This window comes from Carassius auratus, unplaced genomic scaffold (assembly GCF_003368295.1).
Source record: "Carassius auratus strain Wakin unplaced genomic scaffold, ASM336829v1 scaf_tig00034766, whole genome shotgun sequence".
Lineage (NCBI taxonomy): Eukaryota > Metazoa > Chordata > Actinopteri > Cypriniformes > Cyprinidae > Carassius > Carassius auratus.
In genome coordinates, this window is record NW_020526174.1 from 15,511 (window position 1) to 31,760 (window position 16,250).

At 33.5% G+C, this 16,250-nt stretch overlaps 1 pseudogene; it reads right to left on the reverse strand.

Moving 5' to 3' along the window:
• Positions 1-16,250, reverse strand: part of LOC113081648 (raftlin-like) — a 67,835-nt pseudogene that overhangs the window by 13,136 nt on the left and 38,449 nt on the right.

Genomic DNA, 16,250 nt, shown 5'->3' on the forward strand with positions numbered 1-16,250 from the left:
TGATTGGATTGTGAAAGAGAGAATGGAGTCAGGTGGTTTGATGAGGAGAGTTAAAGGAAAGGAAGAGGGGATGTCATCCAGGATGAAAAAACATTTTAGAGGTACAGCAAATTTTAATGACAGATTATAAAGATTTCTTTTTTTTTTAACAATAAGATGTGTATTAAGATGTATGTATGTATATTAAGAATACAGATATGGTTAATTTTGATTTCTTGTTGATTTAAAAGCTTATGTGTGCAATTATTATTTATTTTTTTACAGAATTGTTATTTATTTATTTACTTATTTTTGACGTAATTTGTAGGTTGTAGTATTGTGTGCTTTCAAAAGTGACTTTGACTTGACCAGTGGTGTGAATTGTGGGCGGGACTGTTTACTGTTTGACCAACCAATAGAAAACATCGGGAGCATTTCTGTGTTCAAACTTTTCAGTCAAAGAAGCAGGTTTCTGCTCAAAGACTTCCATTCTCAACAACTAAAAATAGCCTGGGCTTATTTTACACCTCTATCACACTTTTCCAGCCAGAGTCTACAGAATGCTGTATATGTCATGGATGTTTGGCTGCCACTGATATATATATATATATATATATTTCCACACGGCCTGACAGCAACCGACTGTGTGCAGCATTAAAATCACACACATGTCATAAAGTAACCATGAACTCAGTTTACTGGAAATATACTAATGAAAGATTTGAAAAGCAAGATTTTTTTCATTTCTGAGTCGTGTAGTTCAGCCACATTCACACAGACAAAGAAAAGTGTTCTTTGAAACGGCAGGTCGTGTGTTTTTCTCACCTCCACAGGAGCCATAAAGGTTACGTTGCCAAAGGATGTGTTTTAATGGTCTAGATATCACACTGATCCAGTGACTGCACTGACCTTTAAACTTTACCTTCTACTCTACATACTAAATATATAACACCTGAGAAAAAGGATATTGCTCAGAGGTTTCTCAGGCAACTTAATGGCATTTCATTGATGTTTCTCTTTTGATGCTTGTCTTATAGCTACTTGAACTGAATTTGAGCACTGTTTAAGACATTGCTGAGCTCTCTCATGAAACTCCAGAGTGTTTTTCTCATGCACAACACTGCACGGCTAAACTTCATTATTAGCATCATGATGCAACCACGTTATAATCGTATTTGAGCTCAAATTGGGTTTCTGGTAACTTTTAACAGTTAACTTAGTTAACTTATTCTACTTTGTTAGATCTCTCTCATCAGGGTTCAGTGCGAACATCCCCACCCCCCCCATTCCTGTTCTTTATAGTTGAATAAATCCAATTGAAGTAGCATAAGAAGCGCTTTCAAGAAAACGGATCCGGGTAAAAGTGATTAGAGTTTAGACTGTAGAGACGTCGACATGCTTCAAAACACGCAAGAAGAATCTGAGGCTGCTGTAGTTACGCAAGCGCTAGATAGACATGAATAATTTGAAAGGGAAAGATTTCTTGAAAGCTAGATGGGAAAACCATAACAAGATCGGACTAAATTTCACATTGCGTCTTTAGATGCCACAGGAAGGGGATTGGTTTTAGCAGTCGGTGGACTTGTTCCAGACGTCCCCAGGCCTCGGTCTGTCTGTGTTTACTCGCAGTCTTCCTGAAATAGGATGCACTGCGGTAACTGTTTTCATATCCATGTTAATCATTACAATTTCCTTTTTCTTTAGTGGCTAGACAATGTGCAGGACTCTTTATGCAGGTAAAGCGGTGTTTATACTTCACAAACAACATGATTATCACCACCTGTGTTTGCTAGGTCATTACAATGTCAGCATGACACGTCTGAAAAACACTGCAAAAACAGAAGTTAATCTATCCGTCTGTATGTGTGTGTGTCTGTATATATATAGATAAATTATTTTACAGAAACAACTAAATTACTTTTTTAATTGTTTTCATGCAAGGCTTTTACATGTTAGAGTAAAACAGGCAATTCAGTTTTGTCCTTTAAATAATATAATTGCGCTAGATTTCTTTAAATTTAACTTTACAGCTTATATTGGGACTTTATAGCCTGGTTTCACAGTCAGGATTAAGACTAAGCCAGGTTCAGGCCATAGTTCAATGAAGACATTGAACATTAAAGTGTCTTTTATAAAATCAAAATATTACTGGTGTGCATCTCGAGAAAAAACAATGCCACTGATATGTTTTAGGAAATGTCAGTGCAAGTTTCCTTCAGTTAAAACGGCTCAGACGTGCATTTTGTTCTGGGACTAAGCCTTGTCTGTGAAACCAGGAGGATATCTTTCAGCTGTGCCTTTGTCTCTCATAACTGTGACTGAACTTTATTTCACCATTACGTTTTTACTTTATAGATGTCTATGTAATTGTTAATATCAATATTAACAATACAGATAGATTTTAAAATATAGTTAATTCTTGTAATGTTTTACTTGATTTCTCACAGCTCTGACTGTCTTTTCTTTTTAGGTGTTTTTGAGGCAATTACATTTTTTATGCAAGGCAGATAGTTTCCATCTAAAGGGTAAGATAGGTAATTTATTTCTGTACTTTAAAATACATAAATACACTATATTTTCTGCATTTTTAACTGTATATATAACAATTTTTAATTGTTATAATTTTATATATATATAAAATAATTTTAATTTCAGTTGAACATTGACTTCTCTTAACTATGACTGTATTATTTTAACTTTAATTTACCATTATACTTTTTTTTTTTTTTTTTTTTACTTTTTAGGCATTATATAGAAAATATATAAATGTATTTCTTATCATTTTGAATTCATAACTCACTCTTGTGACTATATCTTACAGTTGCACCTTTATCTCTCATAACTATGACTGAGTTTCTTATTTTAAACTTTATCATCATTACCTGTTTTAGTTCATAGTCATCCAGTGCTGTGGACTTCACTGCAGTTTTCTCTCCTCTTAACAACGCAGTCTTACATACGGAGAGCTCACTGCGACTGATAAAAGGCTGTTCAGGCAATTTCTTTCTCAGTGGATCAAAACTAATAAGTGTTGCTGTGAGTAATTCTTCAAGGATTATTCCTCAAGGAAATCTAAAATGGAAAACTGTTTTTTGTGGTTGTGTTCCAGGGACTGAGTGCCCTCATTGCGTTACACGTCCAAGGTTACTCTGCCTATTGATTTTCCTTTGCCACAAGAATCAGAGATCGAGTCCTCGCTCAATTTGACTCGTATTGAACAAACATGGCTCAGTAACTCTGTACAAGTGCTTTCTGGATTTATGCATGCATTTAAACATTTCCATATTATTTATAGGTGTAATAAATGATGATATTAATAAATATTTATTTATAAAAAAATATTAAAATGTATTTATTAAAATGTATTTATTTAGCTCTTTATATTTTATACATTAAAATACATATATAAAAATAAAAACATTTTACATTTTAAACACACAATATATAAAAATTAAGTAAATAGGCACATTTTTATTTTTTTCAAAAATAATGTATATTAACTAACAATTTATTATGCAACTAAAAAACAAATATACACAAACATTATATTATGTGGAAATAATATAAAAAAATGTATTTTTTAACTAACTACTAATTAATTTACCAACTAGATGATATATAATATAATACTAATTTATATAATATTAAAATAAATAAGAATATTCACATTTTGTATTATTAAACACAATTAGTGTGTGTGTGTATATATGTATATCTATATATCTCTCTCTCTATATATATATATATATATATATATATATATATATATATATATATATATATATATATATATATATATATTGTGGGATATTGCAACTGTAATTTTTAATTTCAACAACTAAGCTATTCATATATTGAATATCATCATAATAAATGATTATTTGTTGCGCTACATTAAAAAAGCATTTCTCAGAATACCATCATTGAGTGAATGAGTAATGTGCATTGATTTTCTGATGCTATTATAGAAACATGATTCACGAGACATTTGAAATAAACATGCAGGCTCATTGAAGACAGAAATATCACTGACAGAAAATGAGACAGTGATTGATGGGCTGACGGCAGACAGTGAGTCAGACTGCAGCTGAACATATCAATTCAAAACGTCTTACTACATTCGTGAAAATACCCTTCTGACAGATTAATCTATATGATACTGATGCCTGGCATATACATCACCCTTACACAATTTTACAACTGAATACAACTCATGAAATCTTGAATTACAGTCGTGTTGAATGCTGGGAGATGTCGAGCAGATTTAGATTTGAATGCAGGCCGTCGACCGAGCAGCACTGAATAATGCTGAGCAGAAACAGCGTGTCCTTACCCTCAGCTACAGATCCACCGTCACGGCTGAGAGCGAGTGAGAGCTGCAGGATTATAAAATAAAGCTCAAAACTCGATTATGCTGATAGCATCAGTACACAGTGCTAAATAACACAACACTGTCCGGTGTACGTGCTCCTCACACACACACACACACACACACACACACACATACACACACACCCAGCCCAAGAAAGCCAGAGCGAGACCAACTTGAGAAGAATCAATGGCAAACTGGCACAATATCTGATTTCAACAAGCATGGTTAAGACTCTCTGAGCAGAAGGGCACATTACCGTCACTCAAACGGGATGTTCGGAAGAAAAATGGGGTGTCCTGCTTCTTTGTGTAATTCATGCTGCACTTCTAGTTATTTCCCCCCCAGTTTTGCCTAATTGAATGGTTTTAAGTAGATTGTGCAAATAATTTAAGGAATAGTTCAACTAAAAATGTTCCGACCCTCAGGCCATGAAAGATGAAGATGAGGTTGTCCAGAGTTTCTCACTTGCTCACCAAAGGATCTTCTCCGTTTTCTCTTAAAACACTTTCTTAAGTGCTATTAGAAAACCACCCGAGAGCTGTTTTGGACTGTTTTTGCTTATAAACGATGCTTGATCTTGGCGTATTCTTTTCCTGGTTCAGACAAGACGATGTTTTCACTGGAGAAAGTAATGTTTTTGCTCCTATTTTAGCCAGATTAAACAGATTTAATTGAAAACATCTTAATGGAATTAGCATTTTTTTTTTCTTGCAAACAACCAATTTTTCACTTCATATGATGTTAACTGATGGATTGGAGTGGTGTGGATTACTTGTGGATTATTGTGATGTTTTTTTCAGCTGTTTTGGACTTTCATTTTGACGGCACCCATTCACTGCAGAGCATCCTTTTGTGAGCACAGGTAAAGCTACATTTCTCCAAATCTGTTCTGGTCAAGAAACAGACTCATCTACATCTTGGATGGCTTGAGGGTTGAGTACATTTTCAGCAAATGTAATAAATTCTAATACATTTCACCAATAATTACAATGAAACAGCAAGTAATGCATTGAAAAAAAAAAACATTTTGAAGTAGAAAGACTGAAATGGTATTTTCTTGCAAAACATATGCCAATAACCTTATACTTTGAATAATATATATATATATATATATATATATATATATATATATATATATATATATATATATATATATATATATATATATATACATATATATGTGTGTATATATAATTTAAATATGACTATAGCACTGTGAAGAACAGAATGCAAATGTGTTTGTTTGAGTGAAACTCACATGAATGATTGTCCATTGTTCCACCACTATAGCGTCGTATGCAGCAGCCGCATTGGTGTCGCTCTCTATTCCTTCCTGGAACACGAACACACTGTCCACAGTTTTGATGAGAACATCTGCACAGAATACAGGAGAAATCAGGCAGTGTTCTGGGTTTAATACGGTGGGTATAGAAAGTCAGGTGGGTCCAGTGTTGTTTGGAAAGATCTTCTGTTGTGTTGCCCAGAAGAAGGAACAAGTGTTGTTATTGTTGACTAAAGCTAAAAAAAAATTTTCAATTAAACTAAAGCTGACATAATACATAAACATTAGTTGAAAACCTTAAACAATAGAAATGAGAAATATTGCATTGCATTACCTAAAATCAGTTTAAGTTTAAGTACTGTATTTACTAAAATGGAAATAAAAATATACATTAGCTAAATGTAGGAAAGCACAGAAAGAAAAGGGACATTAACTACAGCGGGAATTCTTGGTGATCAAAATATAACTAGAGAGAGAGTATGTGCGGATGAGGAATTCATTTGAAGTATTTCAAAGAAAAGAAAGAGTGACAGCAACAAGACAGAGACTAATGAATGACCGGCCTAATTAACCAGCACATCCATGAGGAACATTTCTGGTGACATAAATAAAGCCCTTTCAAATGTAAGAGCCGCACACATTTTAATGGCCTGATGTCACTGCCGCCCCACGCGCTTCCTGCGTTTGGCCCTATTTTAGAGTGATCTTTATATATGGATGGATAATAAGCTCTGCTGAGTATTGAAGACGAGCACAGGGGCGTCTGGGAGCCGTGTTATTTCTGCTCAGTGTTTTCTCATGGCCCGAGAGCTTCCTTATTACCCTTCCTCCATTTACACAGTAATACTGTTTGTGCTGCCCCTGTCTGCTCTGGGAGACACTCCAGATTACATTATAGGAGGGCTGAGGGATGAGCGACCGTGGGCCGGCCCCTGGCGGGAACCGATGCAAAGGGGTTTTTCTCGAGAAAAGGAGGGGGACCGGTGTCTGTCGCCTGCATCCTTCCATCAAAAAAAGAAAAGAAAACCTATTTAAGGCTGAACTTACTCAACTGAAGGCATCTCATGGGGCTTTCAAACACGGCCATTGTTCTGGCCACCGTGCATCAGACGTTCCCACTTGGGATCGTAATTGGAAAAGTCCACTCGGGAGACTCCACCCGTCTGGACGGACAGCGATGTCTCAGGTGAGCAAGTCTGACAGGGCGCTCTTTTCTACAGACGTGCCAAATGTCGGCTCAATAAGCTGTCGGCCCCGCGAGAAGCCCGTTTATGGAGATTGACGGGAGAGAGATTGTCCGTTTGATGGAGTGAGACGGCTGGAATATGTGGAGTTAGTCTGGCCAGGACCTGGTGACTGATAGTGTTCAGGTTTAAGTATGTGCCAGCGAGTGCTGCTGATGCTCAAGACAGCTTATGTATATTTTACAACATGGGGCCGAGACAGATAAAGGATGGAGGATGTGAACATATTAAATGTCAATCAGTTGAGCAGACAGACTGCTTCAGTAAAGGTCTCTGTGCTGACATTGATGTAAAAGCTTTGTTATTAAAGGTTAGATTACTGTATCACCTATCAGCACCAAACAAACACCCAAAACCAATGATGAACTAACATTCTATCTATCTATCGTTTCATCTGTTATTATGTCATTCTGTTTCTCTGTATATCTCTCCATCTGCCTGTCTGTCAGTCTGTCATTCTCTTTCGATCGTTTTATCTGTCATTCTTTCTATCATTTTATCTATTGTTCTATCTATATTTCTATTGTTTTATCATTTATTATCTATTCTATTTGTTCTATTGTTTATATTTCTATCTATCTATCTATCTATCTATCTATCTATCTATCTATCTGTCTGTCTGTCTGTCTGTCTGTCTGTCTGTCTGTCTGTCTGTCTGTCTGTCTGTCTGTCTGTCCGTCCGTCCGTCCGTCCGTCCGTCCGTCCATCGTTCTTTCCATCCATCCATCCATCCATCCATCCATCCATCCATCCATCCATCCATCCATCCATCTGTCCGTCCATCTATTGTTAATTCCATCCATCCATCCATTCATCCTTCCATCCATCCATCCGTCCATCCACCCATCCGTCCATCCGTCTGTCCATCTGTCGATCCGTCTGTATGTCTGTCTGTCCATCCATTTTTCATTCCATCCATCCATCCATCCGACTGTCCATCCATCCATCCATCCATCCATCCATCCATTTTTCATTCCATCCCTCCATCCGTCCGTCCATCCATCCATTTTTCATTCCATCCATCCATCCATCCATCCGTCCATCCATCCATTGTTTGTTCCATCCATCCATCCATAAATCTGAATTCTACTTTCTTTCATTTTAAACCTAAATTGGAATTTCAAAAGCATTCTTAATTCAATTTTGAATGGCACTAATGTTTAGTACAAGACTGAAAACCGGAGTGACATCTGTATTTGTCTGCAGTGTGAATGAACTCCATAAGTACAAGTACTGTGTATTAAGAAACTAAATAAGATCAATTTGGATTTCACGTTGATTTTACCCCTTCAAAACTGACACTGTTCACTGTAATGTCGTGAATAGGTGTGTCTGTCAGTCTCTCTCCTTCATGGACCTGTTCTAATGGTTCTATTCATACTTTGATTCTTTTGTGCATCAGGAAAATGACAGTGGAGGTATCGCCAAAATCCCTTTCATAGTGAGATAATACCTTATTGGAAATTCATATGCTGAATAATATCTGTGCCTTCGTGCATCTGAATATAGGCAGAGCAGCATGAATAGTCAGGCGCATGAATGTGTCGCAGCTGTTGGGGCATGTTCTCTTCTGAGGAGAGGGAAATTTGCACCGGAGCAAAAGTCAGACAAAAGAAACCTCAGTCAACATCGTTTGCATCAATTCAGTGGGAGCTACACCTGGAACGGCGATGAGCCTGTGGCCCACCGTGTTGCTCTCCTGTTGATCATATGAACCTTTAATTGCTGAATCACAACAGTGGCGTTGAGCTGAGAGCATAGAGATTTGCAAATTCAATCCTGGCCTGATGGGCGGCACTCACATGGGCTTCCATTGACGCCACACCCATCGCATTAAAACCTGATTCCTGCCTCCTGTTCTCACCATGGAAACTCATCTCTAAGGATGAGAGAGGTGAAAGGAAAGCTTCCTTATAAAGAACATTCTCCTGGACAACTTCAGGGTCACTGAAGCAAAGCTAGACGGGGGCACAGGCGAGCTGCACAAGTAAATCAGTGGAGCAGAACGCCTCGCCAACAGCATCGACAAAGAGCAGAATCTATCAAGAGACTTTAAGCTGCCACAAAAGCCCCATCCACCCCAGGACCGGTGGATAAACTCATATCAAAGCCACCTGGAGGACAGTTTCTGAAGATGGAGGAAGAGGAGGCCGTGCCACCGCTGATCTCCTGAGACTTTCAGTTTGATTTTCTATCAAATAGCATGACAGATCTCACAAACCCCATCAAGAACTTGTCCAGGTCATTTTCACCTCAAAAACTTTTTTCAACAACATCATGCCTAGAATATTTCAGGATCATTAAGTATTTTACATTTGATAAATATTCATGACAAATAAAAATACTTTGCAAACACAATTCTCATTGCCATACCAAAAAAAAAAAAAAAAAAAAAAACCCAACAACAACATTTATGTTTTATATATATATATATTAGGGCCGGGACTCGATAAAAAAAAAAAAAAATCTAATTAATTAGAGGCTTTGTAATTAATTAATCGAAATTAATCGCATTTTAATCGCATATAAATATTTGACCTGAGAACAGTGAGAAGTAATTTTTTTTTCACATGGATTTATAGTATACCATTGAATAATGACTGAATACATAAGCTTAAGCAACAAAATATTGTTTATTTTTGTTCAACCAAGTCTAGCAGTGCAATTTTTGCCATGAAGTGTAGCAATAGCATATTTAGAAACAATTTAGAAATAGTACATTTCATAAATTCAGGAAGCTTATAAGTGTTTTTTTTTTAAGTAAAACACAATACTGTCAATTACATTCAGAACATTGGAAACCCTGACTATTAGAAAACATGTCTCTGTTGCTTCAGAGGCCATAACATACTAAGCCCAACTCTCAATAACCTTGGCCAAAACAATAAAGAGTTCAACATAAACTGTTGCACCAACAAAATAATACATAGTTCAACATAAAGTGTAAAGTCCACGCTAGCTGATATATGTTTTGCGTTTAGGTGATACTTGAGGCTCGATGTGCTGCTGCAGTGATATGTGAACGCTAGTTGGTGCTTCAGTATAATCGGTCCCGCCAAAACTCATCCAGTGAGAAACGTTCCGCGGTGCAAAAATAAGTTATTAAAAATGCGGGAATTTTTTTTCTGTAATTAATTAATCTTAGTTAACGCGTTATTTTTTGTGTAATTAATTAATCTCAATTAACGCGTTAAAGTCCCGGCCCTAATATATATATATATATATATATATATATATATATATATATATATATATATATATATATATATATATATATATATGTATATATATATATATATATATATATATATATATATATATGGTGTTATATTATATTATTTAATATTATAGTATTTTATTTGAATTAGCTTTTATTTTTGTATTTTCTGTTAAAATATATATATAAATATATTTTTTTACTTTTATTTAACTTTAATTTATGTTTAATTTGACTATTTGTCATGAAATCATGACAATTAAAAAAATCTTTACAGTCTTAAAATCAGCTTAATTATTTTCGTGCACAATTTGATTGCTGTGAATACACTGTGAATTGTTACGGTTCATGCCATGGTTTGTGGCATGAATATGAATGATACCTTTTGTGCAGCATGCTGCTATTATTTTTTTTTATGATTTAGATTTTTTTTTTGATGGACAGTGACCAGCCAGAACAATCTACCATCAAGGCCATGAGATTTGCCACCACTCACATTTATTATTATTATTATTATTTCCTGTTGATTTTGAGGTGAAACGTGACCTTGCCATGTTTTGGAGAGATTCTCCCAGAGAATCTGTCAGGGATGGGGTTGTGTTATCTGTGTGTGCATCCTTCCTCACACATCACGGACACGTTGATGTTTACAGCGAGAAGACACTGTGGGAGTGCATCACCATGGAGTTCTCATTATGCATTCGCAGGCCAGATTCAAAGAGGAGCTAAATTTGGAGAGATCTGGCCCATGTGCTCACAGCCCTGATAATGAATGCGTCTCCAGCCTTTCATGTAATCAGACACTTATGAAAAGTCTACATGCTGCTGTTGCTTTGATATCACATTGTTCCCGGTCTCCACGGGGCTCTGCCAGCACCTCGCCGTCCTCCTGCTTTAACACGGCCTTCACTTCCTGTTGTTTTTCTTTGCACGTGTGGTTGACATGAACACCATCATTTGTCTCGACTCATGAAACATATTGTGTTCTACTTTACATATTTATTTAGTGACACTTAGTAAGGTTATGTATTCCACTTTTTATTTACATTTTCAGTCATATTTGCTAATAAAAAAATAAAAAAACATTTTAATCAAGTCAATTTTGTATTTTCTATACCATTAATTTATTTAATGTACCCTTTTTTACCTTTTTTGCAAAAAGCAAAAACAAAAAAAAAGCCTATAATGCAAACAATGTTATTTAAGTATTTTATATATTTAAGTTATTTTGTCCACTGTTATAGTATTTATTAATATTTTAATTAAGTTTTTATTTTTATATTTCATGTTTTTATTTAAATTTTAATTTATGTTTTAGTAAATTTGTGATTTTAATGTGATTTTGTCTTTTTTATATTAAAATTTTTTATATTTCATATTTTTGTTATATTACTTGTTACTTGTACTTAATATATATATATATATATATATATTGTTTACATTTGTTTTTCTTTTTAGCTTTTTACATTTTAGTAATTAAGTTATACAATTTTGTTATTTTTATTAGTTTTTGTTTTTGTAATATTACTATTTAGCTTAATTTATTTCAGTTAGTAGCCACATTATTTCTAATGTATACTATTAAGTTGTATAAGTTTTTAATCTAATATATATATATATATATATATATATATATATATATATATATATATATATATATATATATATATATATATATATATATATATATATATATATATATATATATATATAAAAGTCTTTAATATATTTATACATTATTTTCTTTATGCTTGATTTAATAGTTTTATATATTGTGTTCAACTTTCTTTTTTTATTTAGATAAGGTTATGTATTCCACTTTTTATTTGACACTTTTTTTAAGTCATGTTTGCATTTTTTATTATGGTCTATTATTTATATAAAGTTAATTTTGTCATATAGGATAGGCATTTGTATAGTCAGTTATTTTTCTTTATGTCTTTATGTATACATTTTTTTTTATGTTTATTCATTTAATTCATTACATTTTTAAATCTATTTATTAGTGGTCTTTGCAAAGTCAAGCATCAGTATTACTTTTGCTTAAAGCCACGGTTAGTTTGCTCAGTATCACAGCTCATTGCTTGTCCTGCATTTAAATTCAATTCAGTTAAATTCAGTTCAATTCAAGTTTATTTGTATAGCGCTTTTTTACGATAATTAATTGCAAAGCAACTTCACAGAAAATTACATATCTACAATATTTAGTAGACAGTGGTGACTTTCAGTTAATTTACATATGGCAGAAATGTACAGAAAAATCAATTAAAGGCATAATCAAACGTAAAAGATGTAATTTGTCTTACAGATATAAATAATGCCTCAAATAATATTGTTTGCTAAATAGATGTTAGCTTTTACTTTTCTAAGCTATTGGACTTGTGATTTTTGCCTGGTTAGAGATAAAACAGGCAATTAGCATCAACTTATGCCATATCTAGAGGTCAGAAATATTGACTTTTCACCTGTATACAACCACCAGAACACCACAGCGTTGTGGCATTGAGTTTTTTCATGGGCCAATACCACTCTTATTTTACTCAGAAAATGTAAAAATCAAATACATTTCTGTTTTTGCTCAATAATTACCTCAGGACGACTTCCCTCAGAATTGCACAGAACTTGGCAAGGGTTTACTGACTGTACAGGGGAGACATTAAAGAATATGAATTAACTAATAAGAGGCTTGGGTTTTGCATCATTGCTGCCACTGCACACATTGTTCTGCCACATCATTACCACTTGAAGACCCAGAAAGCTCTAAATCATGACAAATACCCTCTTTTCCCCATGTCTCTGATGTTATAACCCAGCCACAAAACAGCTTATATTCAGTTAGCCATCGAGGAACAAAGTGAAACCCAAAGCACCGGTGCATTTCCCTCACTGCTAGAAGATCCACAGTCCACATCTCTTTCAGTGCACTCAAGTGAGCAAAACCCAAGTTATTTTAATAGCAAGATTAATTCATGAGTCAGAAAATAAAATAAAGCACACTAGTGTAATATCAAACTAATCAATTTCCCCCCCCCCCAAAAAAAACAAAAAAAAAAAATATATATATATATATATATATATATATATATATATATATATATATATATATATATATATATATATATAATAATAATTGCTCATTCATTTATTAGAAGATGCATTTAATTTATCAGGTGATTAATCAATTTTTTTTAATCCATATCACCTATGGCAAGAGAACCTATCAATATTAATAATATCATAACCCTTATAAAAAATTACAATGGTATTGTAATATATTGTCATATTTATATATATATATTTAATTTATTTATTTGTTTTTATTTAATTTGTTATTACTATTATTGTTATTATAATTATTTAGCTATCACCATATAATGTTCAGAATTGTATTTTATTTTATATTTTTGTAATAATTTATTTATTTATTTAGTAATGCAAACAAATTGTTTTTTTACATTTATATATTTAGTCGCTTTTGTGTTTTTGTATATCCCATTTTGGAATTTATTTTTTAATTTACTGTATTCCATATTTTAATATATTTAATCCTGTATTACACTTTACAAAAAATTGTAATACAATTCTTACAGTTTTTGGACACCACACCATGCAGTATTCAGAATTCATTTTATTCATTTTATTTTATACATTACATTATCATTATTATTAATGTATTAAGTCATGCATTCATTTTTTCATATTTATATATATATATATATATATATATATATATATATATACACATATCAAATCTTATATGATCAAAGTGGACCATGCTTTATATCAGAGTTTTGGTTTAGTAGTTGTATCAAAAGCTAACTCATCACTGAATCATGGTATCATCTTAGTACTCTTATAATACGCCACTCTGAACAAATGTAAATGTCTGGTTGTTTGAGTTTCAGGAGTAGCTCTAACTCACCGTTGTCTCTGGTCAGCTGAAAGTATCCGTCCACTAGTAAAGCTCCGTTGTTGAAGTGTTGAGTCATGTGATCGAGCCAGTTGGCCTCCACAGTACAGATGCCCTCGCCCTGCGGCTGAACTCGAAGAGGCACTTTAACTGTGTAGTACTTCAGCTGACCCTCACGCCGACCCGGGTAGTTAAACAAACCAAAGAGCTCGGCTCCTGTGATGTCAATGGAAATATTCTTAAAATCAGACACAGTTTAAAGGCAGAGGAAGATTTAATGAACATGATTTTGGAACATGTATCAACAATAATGACACAATATTTTTTATGAATTTGTATATTTTTTAATCTCTATTATTTTTACATACTTTATATATAAATATTAATAGAAATATTATATATATATATATATATATATATATATATATATATATATATATATATATATATATATAAATATATATATATATAAAAACTTGTAAAAATAACAAAAGTAAATGGTACTAAATAGTTTTTTAGTTATAAAGCATTAAAACTTGTAAAGATATTAATACAAATTAAAATATGATAGTTTCTTAAATATACATACATTCTTAAAATCAGACATATTTTAAAGGCAGGGTAAGTTTTAACGCACATCATATTCAATATATATGATATATATGATAGGTGTGTGTGTGTGACCCTGGAGCAGAAAACCTCTCTTAGGTCTCTGGGGTATATTTATATATATATTTATATATATATATAACATTGTTTGGGTCAACATTTTCTATTTTTCTTTTAAACCAAAAACCATATTAAGTTAAGATCAAGTTCCGTTAAGATATTTTGCTTTACTTAGAGTTCATTTGGACAACTTTAAATGTGATTTTCACATGTAGATTTTTTGTCAACCCTCAGATTCCAGATTTTCAAATAGTTTTCTGATCCTAATAAACCGTACATCAATGGAAAGATTATTCATTCAGCTTTCAAATGATTTTTAAATCTCAGTTTCTAGAAATTGACACTGGATTTTGTGGTCCAGGGTCACACACACACACACACACACACCCACACACAGACACACACACACACACACACACACACACGCACACACACACACACACATACACGTACATACATATATACACATACATACATACATACATATATGTATGTATATTATAAAATACTGATTAATACTTAAAATTACATTAATTGAATTTAGTGGTCCATGGGCCAGTATTCATTCTGAGGCAGGGACTAAACCCGTACTAACCATCATAACACAAACTCTCACTGGTCTTGTCAGGAAGCTTATTAGGTTTATTGCTCTCTAACATCACCGTGGTCCTTCACATTTAATTAATTAGCTTGTAGATGGGCTTAACAACTAATTAGCTGATGTCCTGGTCTGGCTCAGGTGAGTAATGAAGGAAATTAGGTGATGTAGTGGCAATCTGAACAAGTATTTAGGATCATGGTTTGTCATTAGACCGACCCCACACCTGAGAGAACTGACCATCCGTTCTTCTCAATGACATTACGTTTGGCTGGAAAACAAAACACTATTTGCATCTGCCACAAAGAGAAAGAGAGCAGACCTAATGGATTACGGTAGTTTAAGATGAATTTGTTTCTGTGCCCGGCTTCACTCAGTTAATCCTCCCTAGTTTCAGACCTATATTACAACTAATGGGAAATTGACCAAAAAGATAAATATGGATGCACTTTTGCTCTGGCAGCAATCATTTAGATTGCAGCTGACTGCATTAAGTCATTAACCGCCTCTGACAGGACCACGAAAAGCCAATGAGAGAGAGAGAGAGAGAGAGAGAGAGAGAGAGAGAGAGAGAGAGAGAGAGATCTGAATGGCTTTCCGAGCCGCATGCATTTACAACACAAATCTCAGCAAGAATGAATCATTAATTGTTGTTTTACTTCAACTCGGGTACAACAGGTACTTCCTATAAACCCATTTCCTGTAATGTTCACAGTACATGTGCATCACTTTATTACAGACTGAAAAAAAAAAAAAAATCTGCCCTTTTTTATGACATGTATCCCCTCATTTTAATTACTCCCATGCAAAAAAAATATTTAATTATGTATTTAATTGTGAAATATCTATGCATCAGAGTAGTATTTGTTGTACTGACCTTATTGAATAAATTTTTTTTAATGTATTTTTCAAACAAATTCCTATATTTTTTATTTTATATGTATATAATTTTGTAGTTTTTAGTATATAATTTAATTTT